The sequence below is a fragment of the Rhynchophorus ferrugineus genome, unplaced genomic scaffold (genome assembly GCF_030347505.1).
Source record: "Rhynchophorus ferrugineus isolate W39M unplaced genomic scaffold, kcgeb_rfMv2 rfM1, whole genome shotgun sequence".
NCBI classification, from domain to species: Eukaryota; Metazoa; Arthropoda; class Insecta; order Coleoptera; family Curculionidae; genus Rhynchophorus; species Rhynchophorus ferrugineus.
In genome coordinates, this window is record NW_027472580.1 from 23,851,424 (window position 1) to 23,872,473 (window position 21,050).

At 31.7% G+C, this 21,050-nt stretch overlaps 1 protein-coding gene and 1 long non-coding RNA gene across 3 annotated transcripts in view; both read left to right on the forward strand.

The window, feature by feature from the left end:
- Window positions 1-21,050, forward strand: part of LOC143206520 (rho GTPase-activating protein 20) — a 367,199-nt gene that overhangs the window by 336,933 nt on the left and 9,216 nt on the right. The window lies entirely within an intron of this gene.
- Window positions 1-21,050, forward strand: part of LOC143206535 (uncharacterized) — a 553,256-nt gene that overhangs the window by 281,205 nt on the left and 251,001 nt on the right. The gene's annotated exons all lie outside the window — the stretch shown is intronic.

A 21,050-nucleotide genomic window follows, 5' to 3' on the forward strand; every position in this document is an offset into this window, starting at 1 on the left:
GAGTCTTTTCAGGGACGACATGTTTATGTCCATGTAGGAAGAGGACCTTCTGGCTCTTCTTGGAATGGATGTATTATATCAGGTTGTTTGGAACCTGGTGGATGTTTTTAAAGCTAAATTTAATTTTTTTCATTCAGTATTTTTTTATTTTAAAACCGGTATCAGGTATCAGTCTATTTACAATGTTATTTGTTTATTTAGAAATAATATTTCCAAATCAGACAGTGATTTCGATAGTAACAATTTTGAAAATGTTTGATAAAAACAAGTAACACACAAAACTACCCAACATTAAAAAGCAACTTGTTGATTATACCCAGAAAGATTTAAATAAGTATGCATTACGTTACGTTGTTAAAAACTTAGTTTTTTGTCATATACTAGGTCCAGAAAAAGTATTTTAACCGATTATCTATTATTATACATCCAACATTTGAACCAAAAATTGAAAAATATAAAGTTGCAATACTATTAAGTTAGAGTACTATCAAGTATTGCATATCTATTAATATCAAGTTGGCCATTCCTCATATCAAGGAACGCAATGTGATATAATGACGAATGCTACGATGGCGAATAAATCAATGCTAAATATATTTGTGGGGCTATTAATTTTTATCTGATAAAATCTAAACAATCAGAATCAGTTTGGACATGCTCTATACATAAATACAAGCAGTACTGACATAAAGCACAAGAATATTACAAAAATAAGAAGCTTTGTTTGCTGAAATTGTATAATTTACACTCATAATAAAGTTGCCATTATTTAACAGATAAATATTTCTAGTAAAATAGGAAATTAAAAGACAAAACGTAAAGCAAAAAGAAATAGAAAAATTGTACTGCAAAAAAGATCAAATTAATTTTCTATGGATTACCTTTGTATTTAAGGCAATTGTGCGTTTTTACCACATAGAGCTCGCAAGAATGGTATACCATCAAAAATGTTCCAGATTCTTCTGCATATACCATGTTATGGCAAAGACAACTAAATACACCGAAATATTAATCTCTGAGTTCACAAACAATATCACCGAAATATTCATAAAAGGAATTTCTTACATCAATAATGTCATGTTGTACAACTTACAGCAGTATACCATTAGTAATTAAACAAAATTTCACATATCTTTCCCGAGTTATCTTGTCCAGTAAGTAGTAAACTTTCTTAATCCATCCTGTGGAGTCCCCTCCAATGACAATCCTGCAAAGTGTATACTGCTATATAATCCAAACGAATGCAATTGTTCTGAAGAAGGATGTCTACAACTCTAAAGAAAAACCCTTGCGATATATCTGAAAACTCGTGGAAAAAAATAAAGGGCCCTCAAATATTGAATATACCGATAATCAATTTACTGCATATTTAGCATTAGATAACAATTAAAAATAAACTCGTCAAACAAATTGTAAAAAATTATATATAATTGGTGGAATTTACCAAATTCTGAGGCTTTAAAATAAACCTGAATAAAACCTGATGTAACGCGATATAATAAATATAACATATAATATAACAATATAACATATGCATTGACTTAACTACAAATGGAGATTTAATAGGTATCTGATTATATAATAAAACAATATAAAAATGTTAACAAAATTAATTCCTAATGTTGACAGTATATTTCATGAAACTTGCAAATATTGATTGAATACTCAAAACGAAATTCCAATTTGTGCTTTTTGTTTGATTAATATCTTATCAAAAACGACACACTTATACAAAACTTAAAAAAACAATGTGTGGTATTTAAGAAACATGTTTGTAATAAGTACACGATAAACGTTACGCAAGTCTTGTTCAGGTTAAATCAACACAGATACCCATAAAACCATATATTAAAATATTTAATTTATAAACACAGATATTACTTCCAACCTTTCTTATTTGAACAATTTAAAACTCATTTGTTATTAACATTCAGTGTCTCTTTGTTCTAATTTTTTTGTTAAGCTTTCATTGCCGCTAATTGTAAATCTAATGACACGATAAATGAGAATGGTGTCAAACTATTGCAATTAAACAAATTCGAAAGACCTTAAAATAATTATCCTATTAATAATGCAACGATAAGCAACTGTTCGGTCAAAAATATACTGTTGAAAATCTATTAAGTTAATAATTGGAGGTCAAACAATTAAGATCAAATATATATAAAAATATAATGGAACTTTATTGATTTAAAAACATTCTTTTGTTATATAAAACATCGATCATTAATGTTCTTGCATTGTCAGTTTTGCCAAAAATAATTAACCTAAGATGAATAATAAGCATTGTTAACATTTTACATGAAGTACTGTATGAAAAAAACTAAAATAAGAAATTCAAAAATAATTTAATATCCTAATATTTCGCGAAATTGCCAAACGTTATTTTTTTATAACTTTTTGATATCTTCCAAGTTGGTTGTTGTACCATTAAATTTTACATAATTTAATTTCAAGCCTGTGAAAATGTAGCAAATCAGACATATTGTATATTTATTAGCTCTATGTCCTTTAATGAATGTTTCTAATTGAAATCGTAAATTTTCAATTTGTATAAAATGGGTTGAAATTAAAATCCTCCAGTCTTCAGCATACTGTGTAAATGGAGTAATGTAATATAATTATATTCTTGATGATATCAATAGTTCTAGTTCATGTGGTCTGTGACAAGTTTCAGCAGCTTTTTTGTTGTTTTCTTAGTTGTACCAGGTTTTAATACTGCATCTAAAAATTCATATTGCCACGAGCGTAGTTTACTGTTGAAAACAAAAATTCAAATTGTTGTCTTTCCCTATATCCAGAAAATAATATTTCTTTGAGAATTTATTATGAAAAAAAAAATAGTTTATTGAATTATAATTATTTTATTATTTTGTATATATGTTATTTGTAGAATATTTTATTTAAAATGAATAATTGATGAGATAATAAAATTATTAAATTAATATTTAATATTTTAATAAAATATTCTTAACTTTTTAGGCTAACCTTAATATGTTACAGTTCTTAATTGCCTTTAATTATTAGTTTTTCGTGTTCAGAAAATCCCCAAAAAATCCCGCTGGTTTGGAAACACAGAAAAATACTAGTAAACAAACACGCACTGTTGAAATATCACGTAAATTATCAAAGCTATATAATTAAATGAGTTAGAACAGCTCGAAGATAGACGCATACACTAAAGAGGTTTATTGAACCTTTACTCTGTGTCGATTTCGTCAGAATGTCTTTTACATATTCCGAAGTTACTCAACGGTTATTTGTAACTCATTCATCCTACATTAAAAAAGCTGCACCTTGTCACATAACATCTTTATTTCGATCTGATGATGGTCGGTTTTCGCTCAAGTTTGTACCATGGGAAAGATTATATCGGAAATGAGTGTCGACATTGTTTTTTCCCATAATTTTCACTATTACTCGATAAGTGTTTTTTATATTCTGGGATTACACTGCGTATCGAATATTTTTAACGATATTCATTACTCAAAATATTTTTCAAAACAGAACTCTTAACTTAGTTTGTTGCTTATCTTTTCTATGATTTGCTGAATATTTTCATAATCAAACGCATAGAGGTTATTAGTTTTTTCCAAATTTACTTATTCTGTTAAACTTTAATATTCTCAGTGAACTCAAATTAATGTCATTATTTTGAATTTGACGTAATTGCAAATGCAAATATGTTATAGTGTTAAAAAATCTGTTATCGGCCCATAACTACATCTAAGAAGATGCCTCAGGCATAACTTCAAGCAAACTACTGATATTATTATATTTTCCACCAACGTTTATTATGTATAAAAATATTTCTATCAGTACAAATTCGTATTTTTTTTACTGCCCACCAAATATTTTAAAATATTTGAAATTTGATTATTTGAGAAATGAAATATAAAACCAACACATTTTACTGTTTTAAACCGAATTTTAAAGTGCTTTTTACACAGTCAGACCCTTTCAACTTTCATCGGCTGTTTAACACTTGTTCCCAAAGATATTCAGACATGTTTCTTGTAAAAACATTCAGGTCAAACTATGCTGGTGGTCCTGGTTGGTAAATTGCCCAAAAAATATATCAACGAAAATATATTGATTTAAGCGATTGCCAATAAACTTATTACGAAATTGATAAGGTAATTGAAAATCAACTTTAAATATATCAGGAACTAATAATGAAGTTCAAATAATATACGTGTTAACATTTGAACCTGATATATCTAATTCAAACAATTTTGGTGAGATTAAATGTCGGAAAACCGTCCATTAAAGGACTAAGCTAATAAAAACAATAAACATCGATGAGTCATTGGTTATCTGTTTGGGTTTTATGCATGTGTTTGATATGTATCCGAATTATTAGACTTGGTTAATTATGAGTTGATTGTTATCGATGTATAATAGAAAAAACACATATCAGCTAATTAAATAATACGCCGTAAAAGCTTTTTCTTGTTATGATCTAATTTTTATATACATTCTCACAGAAAATACATTTATTAAATTATTTATCTCATTTTATGGAATTCTAAATTTTATTTTCGAATTATAAAAAGCGCTGGATTGAGTATTTATTTGTTCACAGTTGATCAAAACAAGTGATAATTACTTTTTGTGGTACTGCAGTTTATAATTATTTGAATTTTAATGAATACATGTTCTTGGAATATATTACAAGTACATTCTCCTTAAAATAACATATATCTTTTTCACTCTAACTTTACACATTCATTTAATAAACTAATGATTGCGAATGATGAGGATGAGGGATGTAATGAAGTGTTAAGTTATCTATCGGTCTATAAACTCATTTTAAAGGATTCACAACAGACGGCGCTGTGTATTAATCCCATCGGATACATTTGTAACCAACTTCATGATGAAGACTCACTTCAACAAAATTCACTTTTTAATGTGTCTTTTTATCGAATTGTGAACAAAATATTTTTGCAGTGCGTTGAAAATCTTTGAATTTGTACCGAGTAAATCGCATTTACAAGAAAAGTTTTTATTTTTTGCCTCAATTTGAAGAAAATGGTGGCTGAAGGTTATCGAATGATGTGTGAAGTTTATGGGAACTATATTCCATCAATATACGTTTCAAAAGCGGTGATTTTCACAGCGAAGACAAAGGGTCGGACTTCTGGACAGTTGAAACAAATTGAAGACGAAGATTTGAAGGCGTTACTCGATGATAATCCATGTGAAACGCAAGAAGAATATACAAAATTGTTGGTAATAATACAAGAAACAATTGCCAGTCGCATGAAGAACATGAGAGTGATGCGAAAGCTTAGTTTTTTTTGCACCGTTTTATGATATGATAATAATATGATAATCCAAAGCGAAAAATCATGAAAATCACCTGGTCTTGCATCATTATCAACGTCGCAGTAGAATATCCATGGCTCTAAGCTAAGGCTATCAATGGCAATCACTAGCGAATACAATTGATGCGGTGCAGCATCAGTTACAGAGATATTTAGAGCACTGCGCGAAAAACGGCGAAAAATACAAGCAAATACATAACAATATTATTCTTCGGCATGACAACGACACACAACATGTTGCGAAACCGGTGGAAACGTACTTAGAAACATTAAGATGGAAAGTGCTACTGCAGCGCTTTACTTCATATAAAGATACAAAAAAATATGTCGATTTTTGGATAGACTGAAAAGATACATCGTACGATCATTCACAATAAATCTTCAAATAAAGAATATTATAATATTGATATTACAGGTAATATGAGAACATTAGTATCATTTCTATGCATTTAAAAATGTATCGACACGAAATCTCGATTGAATATGACACTGTCTGAACAGGCTACGTGCTTCGGGTTGCGTAACTCCTCCGCGGAGCTGCAGCCATCTAAATATTGAATAATTACCAGGTATCAGAAGGACAGAGATTTGGATGAATTATGTTTGTGCGGTCGCTGCATCTAATCTGGCATTAGAATAATAAGCTGACATTTTTTCCGTCGATATATAACCGTCGACACCGTATAATCTGTCGGGACAATAAAAATTCCAACGGAATTAGGTCAGGTGCGTGAGGCGTGAGTCCCATCGTTCGCGTATTTCGTCTCGGTTTGATCAGTTCTTCCGTTATCAAATTTAAAAATTTATAAATTAATGTTTTGAGAGGCAATGCGTGTGTCCGAGCATGTCAGACATTAAATAGAGTTAACATATTCAGTCAGCGGCCTTGGTAATGCAAATAAGCATTTAGTCTGCTTGCACCGGCACCAAAAACATCACGAGTTCGAATCCCGTTATGGGCATTGACGTTTGGATGTTTTAATGCAGTCTACATAACACACTAATATTGACTGTAAAAATGTAATAAAAACAAATAAGTTTATTAATTTTAATTATCTCACTTTTAATATCAGATATTAAAAGGTAAATATAAATGATAATGTCATTTAATCTTATTCCAATGAGGGTTATTCATAGGGATGTGTGATTACTGTTGTCCTACATAGAATTACTATATTTAAGGTAGCCTATATGTAGTATTTCAAGACCTATAGAAGCCAGGTTGTTTGCACCAACACAGTTCACTCAACAATCCCTGCTGTGACTGTTTATAATTGTGATACTGACCCATCAAAATCGTTCGTTGATATAATTAGTACAGAAACAACTATTCTTATTCTTATTATGTTATCTTTAACGCATATTATTTTTTTATATAAATCAACTGTTTGAAGAATTGCACATTACACACGTCAACAAAGTGTGGTAACCATGGCAACATTACATTATATTAAAATTTATTATGGCAAACATACGTGTTTTGGTTACTCTTTGGTGATCAAACATAAAAGAGTAACATTGTGTATATGTTGGATGTTCATATTATTTTATCCATCATCTGTATGTTCACTTGTCTTGCTGGAGAAAACGAAAGTAATATTGAACTCAACATTAGCCTGACATATTCACATCAAAGATGTACACTGAAAGCAAAACGGGTCGGTCAGGTCTATGATTTAAAGGCAATCAATGCACACGTTCATAATTGGAGAATTATGCATCGTTTCCTTTCGTTTTGTTTATTTTTCGTATATAACCCGTAAAAACAAACAACCCGAAGCCTTGTAACAATCCGACGCGATAATAAAATACAATATAATAAACGCTACATTGCCCGCCATTAAAACAACATCGAATACATTTACATGAGAATCGTTTTAAGTTCGACATAAATTAAAACGGAAAGCCACAAGGTCCGATGATTAGACCACTCTCTCGCCTCTCCTCTTAAACTCGAGATGCCCGAAAAACAATAATTAGCCACGATAAAGACGGCCAGACACCACGAGAAGGAAGGAGCGACTACTATACTACCACCGCCGCCGCACCGACCACGACAGATTATGCATTCAAAGATTCTTCGTTAAAAACTCGTTTAATTCCGTGGCGCGGCGAGAAGAAGAACAACAAAAAAGAAAGATGACAGAGGGGAAAAAACGAGTGATAATAAGAATAAGTGCAAGAACCACGTTTTCGAGGAGGGCATTGGTTTTAAAAGGTTGGGCTTATTTAAAATGCAATCTTTGAAAATGCTTGGTTTTGATTAAAATGGAATTAATTGAAATTGGAAACGTCTGCAACTCAGTTATATCATTATATAATCCTTATAATGATAACATAACATCAAGGATGTTATTATCTCTGTAACAATACTCTATTTGATATAAATGTGTAACTTTTGGTATATAGATGTTCAAACAACATACTTCAGTCCAAAATATATGTCCTAAATTACAGTATTGGCTAATTCCCCAATGGTATATGAATATAGGAAATAGACAGTCCAGATCTTAGGCCTCTTTTGGGGTTCTCCATACATAAACTCGACCAATCTTTGGTTCGGCTTATTTAAAATTCAATCATTGAAAATGCTTATTTTTGTTAAAAATGGAATTAATTTAATTTGAAAACGTTTGTAACTCAGTTATATCATTATATACTCCTTGTAATGATCATATAACAGCAAGGATGTTATGTATATCTCTGTTTGAAGTTAGAACTCTTAAACGTGTATTTTATAAATGTGTAGCTTTTGGGATATAGATGTTCAAGCACCATACATCAATCCAAAATATATATCCTAAATTACACTGTTCGCTAATTCCCCGATAGTGCTACCAAAATGTAAAAAGTAAGCAAACCATGGAGGAGACTCAGTCTAAACACAAAAATGTATTAATGCACAGGGCATGTAATTGGTCAATTGAAGTCCCCGGCCTGACGCGCTACTAAAATTAAATCCATATGTTTTTTAGTTAGCCCAAACCCTCAAAAGATGCGTGTATAAATTTGACAGCTGTCAGATCATTAGTTTGTGAATTATAACATTTTGAGTGAATCAACTGTTGTTATTGTGAAAAAATGGATAAAAAGGAATTTCGCGTGTTGATAAAATATTACTTTTTGAAGGGAAAAAATACAGTTGAAGCAAAAACTTGGCTTGGTGCCGAGTTTCCGGACACTGCCCTAGGAAAATCAACCATCAAGGATTGGTATGCTAAGTTTAGACGTGATGAAATGAGCACCGAAGACGGTGGACGTAGTGGACGCTCAAAAGAGGTTGTTACCGACGAAAATATTTTAAAAATCCACAAAATGATGTTTGTTGCAATATACGCAGACGACACAGCAATCTTAGCATCCCATGAAGATCCAGTCGCAGCATCAATAAACCTACAAACCCACCTGGAGCAAATACAATTATGTTTGAAGACATGGCGCATTAAAGCCAATGAAACAAAATCCACCCATCTAACGTTTACCCTGCGTAGAAAAACATGTCCACCAATGAATATCAATCATCGTCAACTGCCCAAATCAAGGCATGTTAAATATCTTGGTATGCACTTAGATCGACGCCTAACCTGGAAGAAGCACATACTTTCTAAATGAAAACAACTTGGATTGGCTCATGGGACGCAAATCCAAGTTATCATTAGATAACAAGGTATTGCTGTATGAGTCTATACTCAAGCTTATTTGATCATATGGAATCCAACTATGGGGTACCGCTAGCAAATCTAATATATCCTTCATCCAACGGTTCCAAAATAAAGTGTTGCGAGCTATTGTTGATGCTCCGTACTATATTTAAAATAAAGTGATACAACGCGATATTCCTAATCCGTGAATTCCACAACCTATAACGAGTGTAATTCAATGTGTTTGTGTGAAGTACTTCGAAAGAGTGTCAGTGCATCCCAACATATTCGCTAACCAGCTAAATATGCCACGTGATAGCAAAGTGCGTAGACTAAAACGTTTAACACCACCTGATCTAATTATTGGACATATATAGACTTTAGAATGAGCTTTAGAATAAGACTAACTAATTAAGACAATATTTTATACTTATTGCTTATAAGGCAGAGTGTGGAATCACAAAGAGTAAAAAAAAAATTTTTATCACGATAGGGAATTACTTATTAATGATTTTAGATATTTATATATTATATTGCTATGAATAAAAACATAAAATAATGAGAACATAATGAATCTATTAATATGTTGAATTAAACACTATTTAAATACTGCTCATTTAAATACCTGTTGCAAAATAATAGGTGAGATGTATATTCATTGCTTACTCATAATATTTAAAAGCAATCGGGAATTGTATACTCTTGAGTCATCACCAGCAGAAGATTTGTGACTAAGAACAAAGGGCATCGAATAACTCTTATAATTTCTAAGATTATTACATTCAGCATTAGATGAAAAATATGAAGAATCTAAAAAATTACCTCTAGTTCTTACTCTCGAAATAACGCAAATAAACATGGTGTTATTTCAAAATATTCTAAAATCAAAGTATGCATTTTATTATTTGCAGCTGAGTAATCTTTAATTTTTTATACTTAAAACCTTTGGAATAATTGTAATTGTACTATGTTATTTATTTATTTAATTAAACATTATTTAAACAATACTAACAATTTGTAGCAGATGTCTTGTTGACACAAAATATGAAACAATAAAAATCGGATGCTATTTCTTTCTTGCTATTTGTCTCTCCTTGAGTCATCATCAATATTTGTGACTCACAACAGACACAAGTTAAGTCATATTTTACTTGCAAAGGTATTACTAAACTAAATATAGTTCATTTCAATTTTATATGAGAACCTTAACTATTTCCTGGAATTAAAAAAATATACATATAGTAATGATTCATAACTATGACAAATATAAAAATTTATTTAATATACTATAATATTAATAAAAAAATTGAGGTGTAACTATTTGTAACTCCATCATAAGTCGATTATCTCTATCTTAGATATAGATATTATGAATTTTCTGATTCGATTCTTCTAAAAAAAATACTAGATTCTTTTTATCGATGAAGTATGTTCGCAATAGTAATTCTGATTTATTTATACAACTGAGAAAATTCAAAAAAGAATTGGGGCTAAAAGAGAATCCGTACTGGAAAGAGTATGAGATGAGATGACAATTATTATGTTACAGAGTATTGTAAATTATTGTTTGCAAGTATTATTTTTATCCACGAACTATGGTAATTCTGATTTATTCAAACAAATTCAATGAAGAATCGAAATACAATGAAAATTTTCAACATAAATGTGACCATTATTGTATTGGAAAGCATTGTTGTTTAATAATCTAATTTAAATGACATTATCGGTAATTATGTACGTATTCCGTCGTCGTTTATATTCAAAAGCAACAATATAAGTATAAGGAAGCTGTGACATTTATTTAATTTTTCACACACTCATACCCACCTGATTGGATTGATCTTTGACCGGCTGGATGGAAATAAATGAATGGAACTATTCGTCTGTGAATCAAACGTTAAATCGCGATATCAGGTACGATGTACACAACGACGCAGTACTTAACCCGTACTCATTTATAGCAAGACTTGTTATGTAAGTTTTTGCAAAATTCCGAGAATCTTTCAGCGAGTACCAGTACCGTGTTATTAGTGCAAATAAAAGTGTTGTTTATATATATTTTTCTCGTAATTTATTCATTCAATTTTCTGAATAAATTGAAAGCTTTTATTATTCGATGGCATTAGTTTCGTAAACCAAGATACCATCATCTAGGAGTATGATATTACAACTAATTATTAATCTATCAACTTGTATCTAGTTCGATGTTGCCATATTTCTAATTATACATGTTGTCATATATCTATACACATGCTTGTTTTGATAGAATTCTAATAACTCCGAATCCAAGAAATTTTGCCGACTGATGATCAATGTGAAGATTATCCAGGACTGTATCTAGAATTCTAACTAAAGAATTATTCATTATTGTTCGGTGATGAATATCGAGACATTCATATAATAATCAAGGTATATAGATTATAGAGAAATGTCACAAAATGTCCGAGTGATGATTACAATCGAGTATATGTATCATATACGTCAATTCTTTATATGTTGCATGCTTTTATGCACCAAAATCTCTTGATCTTATTACGCCCTCTATTTCTAGACATATTCCTTGTATTTTGATTTGATATAACCTGAATTCAATAAACTTCTACTTGTAAATATAATAAGATGATTTCTTTTTATTAAATTTTTATTGACATATATTTTTGGCACTAATTTCTGTACTTTTGTTAAGTATTTATGTATTTTCTTCATATTCTATTTTAATTTGCAACAAACAATTCGTAGAGTATTTGGCCAGGATATTGCAAATTGCTTCAACAGATGCGTCACTAACTTAAATGAAACCATGAACCAGCTTTCTACTGGCCAGATGAATCAGCACGTAATGAATCCGATGCGTAAAATTGACGTGCCGACATGGCCATTACCTGAAGAAGTCCTGTTGTTCGGTTTTTCGATAAGCTATCAACCCTGATAAGAGGCAAAAAGGCACGAGCTAGACCAGTGTCTAGACAGGTAGAGATTGTCACTTATAACTTCGGAGACTTCGGATAGTGGATTCTCGATGAGCAAACATCATCAACAGATAACTTCGGTTGTACAAGTTTTACGACAGATGATGATTTATTTGGACCGAGCTACGCTATTGGCTCGTTCTGACGTCAGTTTCTACCAATGGGACGGCGATGAAGTCAGATCGGGAAGGCGTACGTGCTTCGGCCTATATAAATGTTATCGGTAAACTATTTAAATCGTTGATCCGTAAATATTGATCCATTTTTTCTGATACTCTACTTTTTCTGAATCGAACTAAAATGTTTCAAACATTGTTTATTCTCCGTAGTAACAATAATCTTTTAATTGAATGTAATTTATCTTTTTGTTCTATTTTTCGAGATTAATTCTAAATCAAACCTAATCAAACTGCACCTAAGCTCACAGCTTTGCTTCAATGAAACTGTATATATTTTTATGTGGGTCAAGATATTTATCTAGGCAACTCTACCAAAATAATTCAATTGTCTGACGTAATATTTTCGAGCTTAAAGAATATTATATATAGTCAATTATTTTTTAAAAATACATTTAGGCTCTGGCATATAACAAAATTTTAATATAAATAAAATAATTGAATAAATATTCTATTAAATATAATTTATTTTAACATTATAGTACATCAAATACATTTATTATTGAAGAACTTAAAACTACAATTAATTTTACAGCCACAATAATTCATAGGTTAGAGTTGTTTTATTATATATATATATATATATATATATATATATATATATATATATATATATATATATATATATATTGAGCTTTTTTCCACACTAGCATCGATAGGGTTCTAGGCGCGTTTTTGTATGTAGTGGTATCCCTCGGCCTAATCCACTTAATTAACAATTGTATATCTGAGTAATGTATTATACGTTCATTAGAGAGCATATTTATGTTTTACGCTTAGTTCTTGTTTCTTTTGGTGCAATGATCCTTGTAAAGTCATTATGATATTATTATATTTCTCTTTAGTTTGTCTTGTTACTATCTGTATACATCTTTCTTGATAAAACTACATTTAATCACTGCATTCTCCTTAATGCATTTGCCATATCTGCAAAGCAGTTAGTGTTGTTTCTCTACTCATACATGTTAACCAAACGTTCCTGTATATTCTGAACAATAACACTCATACTCATAAAACTTTCACACTCTGTAATACAATTCCCTACAATTAAAGTCTATTAATTGTATACTTACCTTTAGTGGTTTCCTCTTTCATCACGGTGTGTTGGTAATCGTCAGCATTGAATCATAAACCAACATTCATAAAGTTTTATTCAATCACAGTCACTTTCAGAAATACTAGTCATGTTAATAACCAAGCTGTTTATTTCCAATCTATTAAAAACTTGCTCAAGGTTCTACCATTTGTCAATTTCGTCTTCAATGTGTCTGATCGAGCTCATACAAATCGAAGGTGTTATTTCCGACAATGCGTCTTTCCATAAATCGAGACAGTTCTGGTTTGAATATCCTCCTTTACCCGAATATCTATTGTAATAATTCTTTGCAATACCCCATATCAACTCAATTGGATTAAAAATGCAGTGATAGAGAGGGAGACATAATACTCTGTGGCCATAACATTCAGTAATCTGATCTACTATGTATCTTTTCTCAGGCTTAATTCTAAAAAAGTAAATTAAATAAAATGAAATTAAATATTTCATTTATATTTACCGAGTAATAATTTGGAATAGTTCATTCTTTAACATGATTTCCTCGAAACTTATTTTATGTATTTTAAGACATTCTTTAATTGCAGCCTTTATTAATGAACTTGTTAGGATTTTCTCCACCAGTGTACTATATATATATGGTAGATATGGTGCATTGCAAATAACAATAACTGATGGTTCCTCCAAGTTCTTTAAAAGCTGATTTTTAAACTACTGCAAAGATAAGTTATGGTTCATTTCTTCATGGTAGTCACCCTTGGACTTAGAGAAACACTAATTCTGCACCAGGAATAAAACCATTCCAGTTTCCAGCATGAAGAACTATATGTCTGCAATGAATAAATGTTATAACTAACAAGACCTAATCAATAGCTATTCCAATTTCATGATTTATTGTCATCTTGCCATGAGCAACCCAATATACCATTCTGAAATATTCATGGCTTTTTTAAATATATAAATTGATATAATTCTTCCTTGATGTCATATGTTTTTAAAAATTGTATTTTTTTAAAAGCAATCTCTGGAAGTTCTATCTATCCCTATCTATATATCTTAGTTCTCATTCTATCTCTTTTTCAATAGAATAAAATGACAAGGATAATATTGTCTGACTGTAAAATAAATTTACAACTTTAGATAGACATATATTGATACTCGTGTCACTGCTATTTTCAATTGTCTATATAATAGTGTATTACTAAAAAATCGGTTCTTATCGTCGGAAAACATATTTGGATTCATTTCGCGACATTTTGATTGTTCATAATGATCTATCAAATTTTCATAATATCAATCATTTAATAACCTGAAAACTTATATAGAACTAATTACGTTTATATGAAGAAAATCGGAATGCCTACCTCACCCGCTTTTTTACCAGGCATTGCCTCTGTAGATTTTTTTAAAATAACATCTTTATTGGATATGCTTAGTACAATCATAATTATAAATTAATTTATTATTACATTTCATTTGTACCTTGATTAATTCATAAGCAAGACGAGTGCGAATAGTATGTATTCCTCATTTATAAAATTATAATAACTTAAGCTATACACTAAAGTTATACACTTTATATAAGTTCGTATGGTTTGATTGGCTTCAATCTTCTGATTCCCTTCGTAAATCCATTTGATTTCCAGGTCATCGTGCAGTTCTTCGTTGGTTACGTATCGATAGACATTGGTAATCAATCGAAGAACTTTGTTTTGACAGCGTTGTATGACTAGTTGATTTGAATTTTTAATGCAACCCCATATTTGCACACTATAGATCCAAATTGGCTTTATGATTGATTGATAAATCAATATCTTTGATTTTAGATCAAGTTGAGAGTATCTTCCAACTAACCAGTATAGTTGTTTTATTTTGGTTCTAATGTGTTTTGCTTTTTGTTTAACATGATGTTACCTCTGTAGATTATAACTTTTTTTATGAAGATTAGACAAAATCACACAAACCAATGTTGCTAAATAACTGATGGCACTATTTAATAATATAATATAATTTTCTTATTTTTAAAATAACGATACTTTTTGTCGGAAATAGTTGGTTTCTGAAAAAAAAACACGAACTGCTAACGAAACTATAACAGGAACTTGGGATGGTATCCTGCAGAGAATCCTGAAATAGATTCTTATCTTCAACACCTCCTCTGTGCCTTGATTTTTAACCAGTTAATCCCGAAATAGTTTTATAGGTACGTAACATCGGCATTGTTATTATCAGACCGTTCTGTTTTCTTTTATGAGTCGCCAGTTACACAATTCAGTCATTTCCCTTAAAATACGACCGATGGTGCCCATAATTTTGTAGAATTACTTTCCTGTTGGCTTTAAAATCACGCAACTTACGTATAATGTTGCGTACCTTGAATACAACAGACATACTAACATAATATACAATAATAAATTTTAATATGCATGTGCAACTAGCAGTTTACCAAGTGTACATCGGTAGAATTAGTTATGAAGTTTGACATCAATCATCAACAACAAATACGTCGCGTAACATATTACACAGTTTAACTAAGAGAACCAATGCAAAATGGGTTTGGTTTCGAGAAAAGTCAACACTAATCATGTCTTATACTCAATAAATGTATTAGATGCTTGCGTGTATTTTGATCAGCGAGATCTGTTAACGAAAATGCGAAGTATCAATGTAAACAAGAGTTAAATAACATAATCTACCTGTTAAATTCGATGGGTTTGACATTTCTTTACATAAATCAACAGATATCCATTCAGAATTATAGACTTATTTCAGATTTTGTTATTTTATTTGAAGAAATCTGAGGCCAAAGCTCATCAGACACTCTTTCCAGACGCTTATATGCGATTAATTGATTGAAAATGCCATTTCGAACCGTTTCAACTTCACGGTTTCATTGTCTGGTAGGCAAGAAAAGAGTTTTATTGTGGCTTATTGCGACTGGCGATGAAAAGTGGATTTACTAGGACAATTCCAAGTACAAAAAGTCATCGGTTAGCTCGTGGAGTCGTCAACATTGCTAAAACCTAAATGAATGAATGTATTACTGCAGATGTCTACCGGCATCAATTGATCAAAGTTGACGGCATGTTGTCGCAAAAATGACTTGCACTAGCGACTAATACAAAGTCATCCTCAAAGTAACGCTCGGCCAAATGTTGCAAGAATTGTGAAGGATACAATGTTATAGCGCGAATGAGAATTTATGCCGCAACCAGTGCATGATCGATGATTGGATCGCTGCCAAACCACCATTATTCTTTCGACAGGATATCGCCATGTCGCCAGAAAGATGGAAAACGATGGAAAATATTTTGGGTCACTCATTTGCGAAAAATATGTATGAAATATTTAAATAATAGTGTCACATTTTACGTACCATATCAAGTTGTTCGGTTGTCAACTAATCAAGTTTTGTCGTCAACTAGAAAAACGGGAATATGTGGTTTAATATATTATATGATATAATATATCTAAACTTCACCACATGAGTCAGCGATCCTCTAGCTTGTGGATGTCATCCCAGATTTGTAAGATTAGTTGGTCTATGAACTTTTAAAATGTAGCATCAGCCAGTAGTGGAAAGAAGCTAAAATTGGCTATAAAGTTAATGCCACAACAATTTGTACTTTCGTTGTTCTTTCCGCAAAATGGGCAAATTGTCGACTGTTGGAATCAAATATTTTGGAAAAAAATTTAAAATCTCGCATGAAGGAGCATTCTCAACACTTTGGAATTCCACAGGGTAGTGTCTTGGGACCACTTCTGTATCTACTTTATATTTCTGATATCCCAACAAAAGGAATAGTACTTGGAACATTTACCGACTACACAGTTATCATGCCAAAGAACCTAATTATATCACTTGACGGACACCCGATTCCTCAAGCAGAATCAGCTAAATACCTTGGCATTAATGTCGATGGTAGGTGGATTAAATTGGAAACATCATGTTAGAAAAAAAGCAGAGCAGATTGGACTTGGAAAGATATTGGTTTATCAGTCAATATTTATCATAAAGCCAATTTGGACCTATGGGGTGCAAATATGGGGTTGCACTAAAACATCGAAGCAACTAGTAATCCAACGCATCCAAAATAAATTTCTACGGTTAATTACCAATGTTTATCACAAGGTAACCCAAAAAGAGCTGCACGATGGCCTTGAAATCAAATGGATATATGAAATGATGGTACTCCGTATCACCTTGCTTGTGTGTTAATGCAAGTGCAAGAGAACAGTAGTAATAAACTAATTTGTAAATTAAAATTGTACTAAGCATGTCTAATGTAATATATAATTAATAAAAAAACTATTCTTTCAATGACTTTTAAGGTGTCTTAGGTTCATCTCCTTGATAATTTTTTTTAATCTAGATGTTTTCCCACGACTTTTTACATTCACTAGACCCAAAGAGTTGTTATAGTAGGTATACCCGTGATTGGTATTTGGAGATTGGAAAAAAATGTGATCGGAACGTTACCGTGGAGTATCATCCCATGAGAAAAGAACTATCTGTAGTGAGATATCCTTTTCGTCACAGTGTGTCACCATTCAATCTTCCCAAACAAATATACAGTTGAAAATTGAGCGTAAAAACCCTATCCCGTCGATGGCTTCAGATATTCGAGCCGTCCTGTATGCGACGCACTGACATCAGGTATCTGAATCATTCCCCGTATTATCTTGAAAGGAAATTCCAGAGGTACGTTTATCATCCGAAAGAGAACAAAAAGCGGGCATTGCCTCGGTCGAAAATTTACTGGCGAGAGAAAGAAAAAAACGAAAAAAAAACGAACGACGATGAACGAGACGGGCAGGAAAAGGAACAAGAAGAAGAAACGTAAAAACGGGACGACCCGCTCCGAATCAATTATGCAAGACGCCGCTGGCGCAACGTCCATTTGGCAGATGGAACGTGGACAAAAGGTAAACCATGGAGGACGTTCGACGGGACCTCCTTCTGCTCCCCTTCCCCCTTCCGCCGCGTGCATTTTCGACAATGACGTATTGAGGCTTTTATTTCGCAATCGAAAACGTTCAATAATAAAAATGTCCGAGTCGGTTTTATCGCGCCGCTTAGCTTAGTACCCAAAAAAGTACCTGGTACTACGAGTAAAAAAAACTATCGTCCTGCTAATACTCCCAGTATGCTGTTGAGCAGTTTCGAAGCTGACAGTTCCCGATTTTGCACTTGTATTTATTACATTGGGAAAAATGTTATTGTTTTTTTTATCAGTAAGTTTATATAAATGACGTATTAAAACTAAATTAAAATTATTTAACAATGTCTATGATCTGCACATTTCAGCGACCAGTTTTTTCATTTAACTTTATTCAGTCTCTTCGAATGTTTCCTTTCAAATATTCTTTTGATTCCGTCCTTAACCACATCATAGATGCTTTGATGTCATCATTGATGTTCTCACAGGTCTGACTAACTTGTATTTTTCTGAAGTATCATCGAAATTGTATATCTTCATATATTTTGAACAATAACATACATGCTCATAAAGCTTTCACGCTCTATAATACAATTCCCTACAATTAAAGTATATTAATTGTATACTTACCTTTAGTGGTTTCCTCTTTCATCACGGTGTGTTGGTAATCGTCAGCATTGAATCATAAACCAACATTCATAAAGTTTTATTCAATTACAGTCACTTTCAGAAATACTAGTCAAGTTAATAACCAAGCTGTTTACCATTTGTCAATTTAGTCTGCAATGTGTCTGATCGAGCTCATACAAACCGAAGGTGTTATTTTCGACAATGCGTCTTTCCATAAATCGAGACAGTTCTGGTTTGAATATCCTCCTCTACCCGAATATCTATTGTAATAATTCTTTGCAATATCCCATATCAACTCAATTTGATTAAAAATGCAGCGATAGGGAGGGAGACATAATACTTTGAGGCCATAACATTTAGTAATCTGATCTACTATGTATCTTTTCTCAGGCTTAATTCTAAAAAAGTAAATTACATCAAATGAAATTAAATATTTCATTTATATTTACCGAGTAATAATTTTAAATAGTTCATTCTTTAACATGATTTCCTCGAAACTTATTTTATGTATTCATTAGACATTCCTTAATTGCAGCCTTTGTTGATGAACTTGTTAGGATTTTCTCCACCAGTGTACTATATGGTGCATTGTAGATAACAATAACTGATGGTTCCTCCAAGTTCTTTAAAAGCTTATTTTCAAACTACTGCAAAGATAAGTTATGGTTCATTTCTTCATGGTAGTCACCCTTGGACTTAGAGAAATACTAATTCTGCACCAGGAATAAAACCATTCGTGTCTCTAACAGGAAGAACTAAATGTCTGCAATGAATAAATGTTATAACTAACAAGACCTAATCAATAGCTATTCCAACATTTACATTATTCCATGATCTTTTGTTGTCTTTATACTATATTTATTATCATCTTGCCATGAGTAACCCAATGTACCATTCTGAAATATTCATGGCTTTTATTAAAACTAAATTGAAATTATTTAACAATGTCTATGATCTGCACATCTCAGCGACCGGTTTTTTCATCTAACTTTATTCAGTCTCGTCGAATGTTTCCTTTCAAATATCCTTTTGATGTCATCATTGATGTTCTCACAGGTCTGACTAACTTGTATTTTTCTGAAGTATCATCGAAATTGCATTACTTCGAAAGTTATCTCATGAAGTTTTTCCCAATAATTGCCATCTTCATGACGCAATTTTTCTTGTGATGATCACCTCAGGAAAACTACTGCTTCTTCAACTTACATTTATTGATCTGATATATTCCCTCATCAAATAATATCCTATCTCGAAAATATATCTTAACTTGAAACCCTGCGAATAAATAGTGTTCTAAGTCCACATGTCAGGCTTACCTCCACTGAGGGTTTGGCGACTTCAACCCTCAACTCTTCAACCTTCGGGTGGGTGTCACCAATAGACGGTAGACACCCATCCAAGGCTGCGTCCCATAGGACTCCGTCTCTAGCTGAAGGCTCCCTGAGACACCTTTTCGAATTTGATTTCGGTTCGATTTCCGATTAGATTATTTACATTCTAGATCTTTTGTAAATTTCATGAAGAATTTTTACAGCAAAAGTATATAAATAAAGAACACTCATCAAAGTAGATACAAAAAGAATTTAAAATTCAGCAATATTACCTAATTACAATAATGCAGCTCTTTTATTGATGTATGATAAGAATAACATAATATCAGGTTAGATCCCATATTCAAAAAGTTACTAATACTCCCAATGGAACCTAACATCAAAAAGATTGATTTATCAGACAATAGCAAAGTCTTATGGGGTTCAAATATCGGTAAGTCGTCTTCCAATCGGTCAACGCTGCCAAAACAAAAGTCTGAATTAGCACACCAACGAAGTAAATGCATCTAAAAAGTAATTCAACATTTCAATGTAAAACATGAAAGAAAACTTAAATTTAGGAATATATCTAGGGAGAACCCATCGACCTTCACTTAGTCTCTGGTGTAATAATGTTTTTGTATTAACGCCGCTGTTTTTCTATTAAATGCACCTCACTAAACTACACAATATGGTTTTGTTCTTTTGAGTCTGTGTCCTGTTCTGGTATTATCCAAGAGTTGTATTACTTCGATATTGACATGATAATGAAGCCTGTTCTGATGTGTCCTTGCAATTCTCTTGATTTCCTGAGTGACAATCGGCATCTGAAGGTCTCGGTGTAAGTGATCAGTCCTGTAGGGTCGCAATGCACGTACTCATCATTAAATTTCGTATGTCTATATAGGTTTCAACATTTTCTTGTATAATAGCAATTTATTATGTACTGATAATTGTGACCTTCTTTCAATATTTGAATGCAGTCATTTCCTTTTCTTTT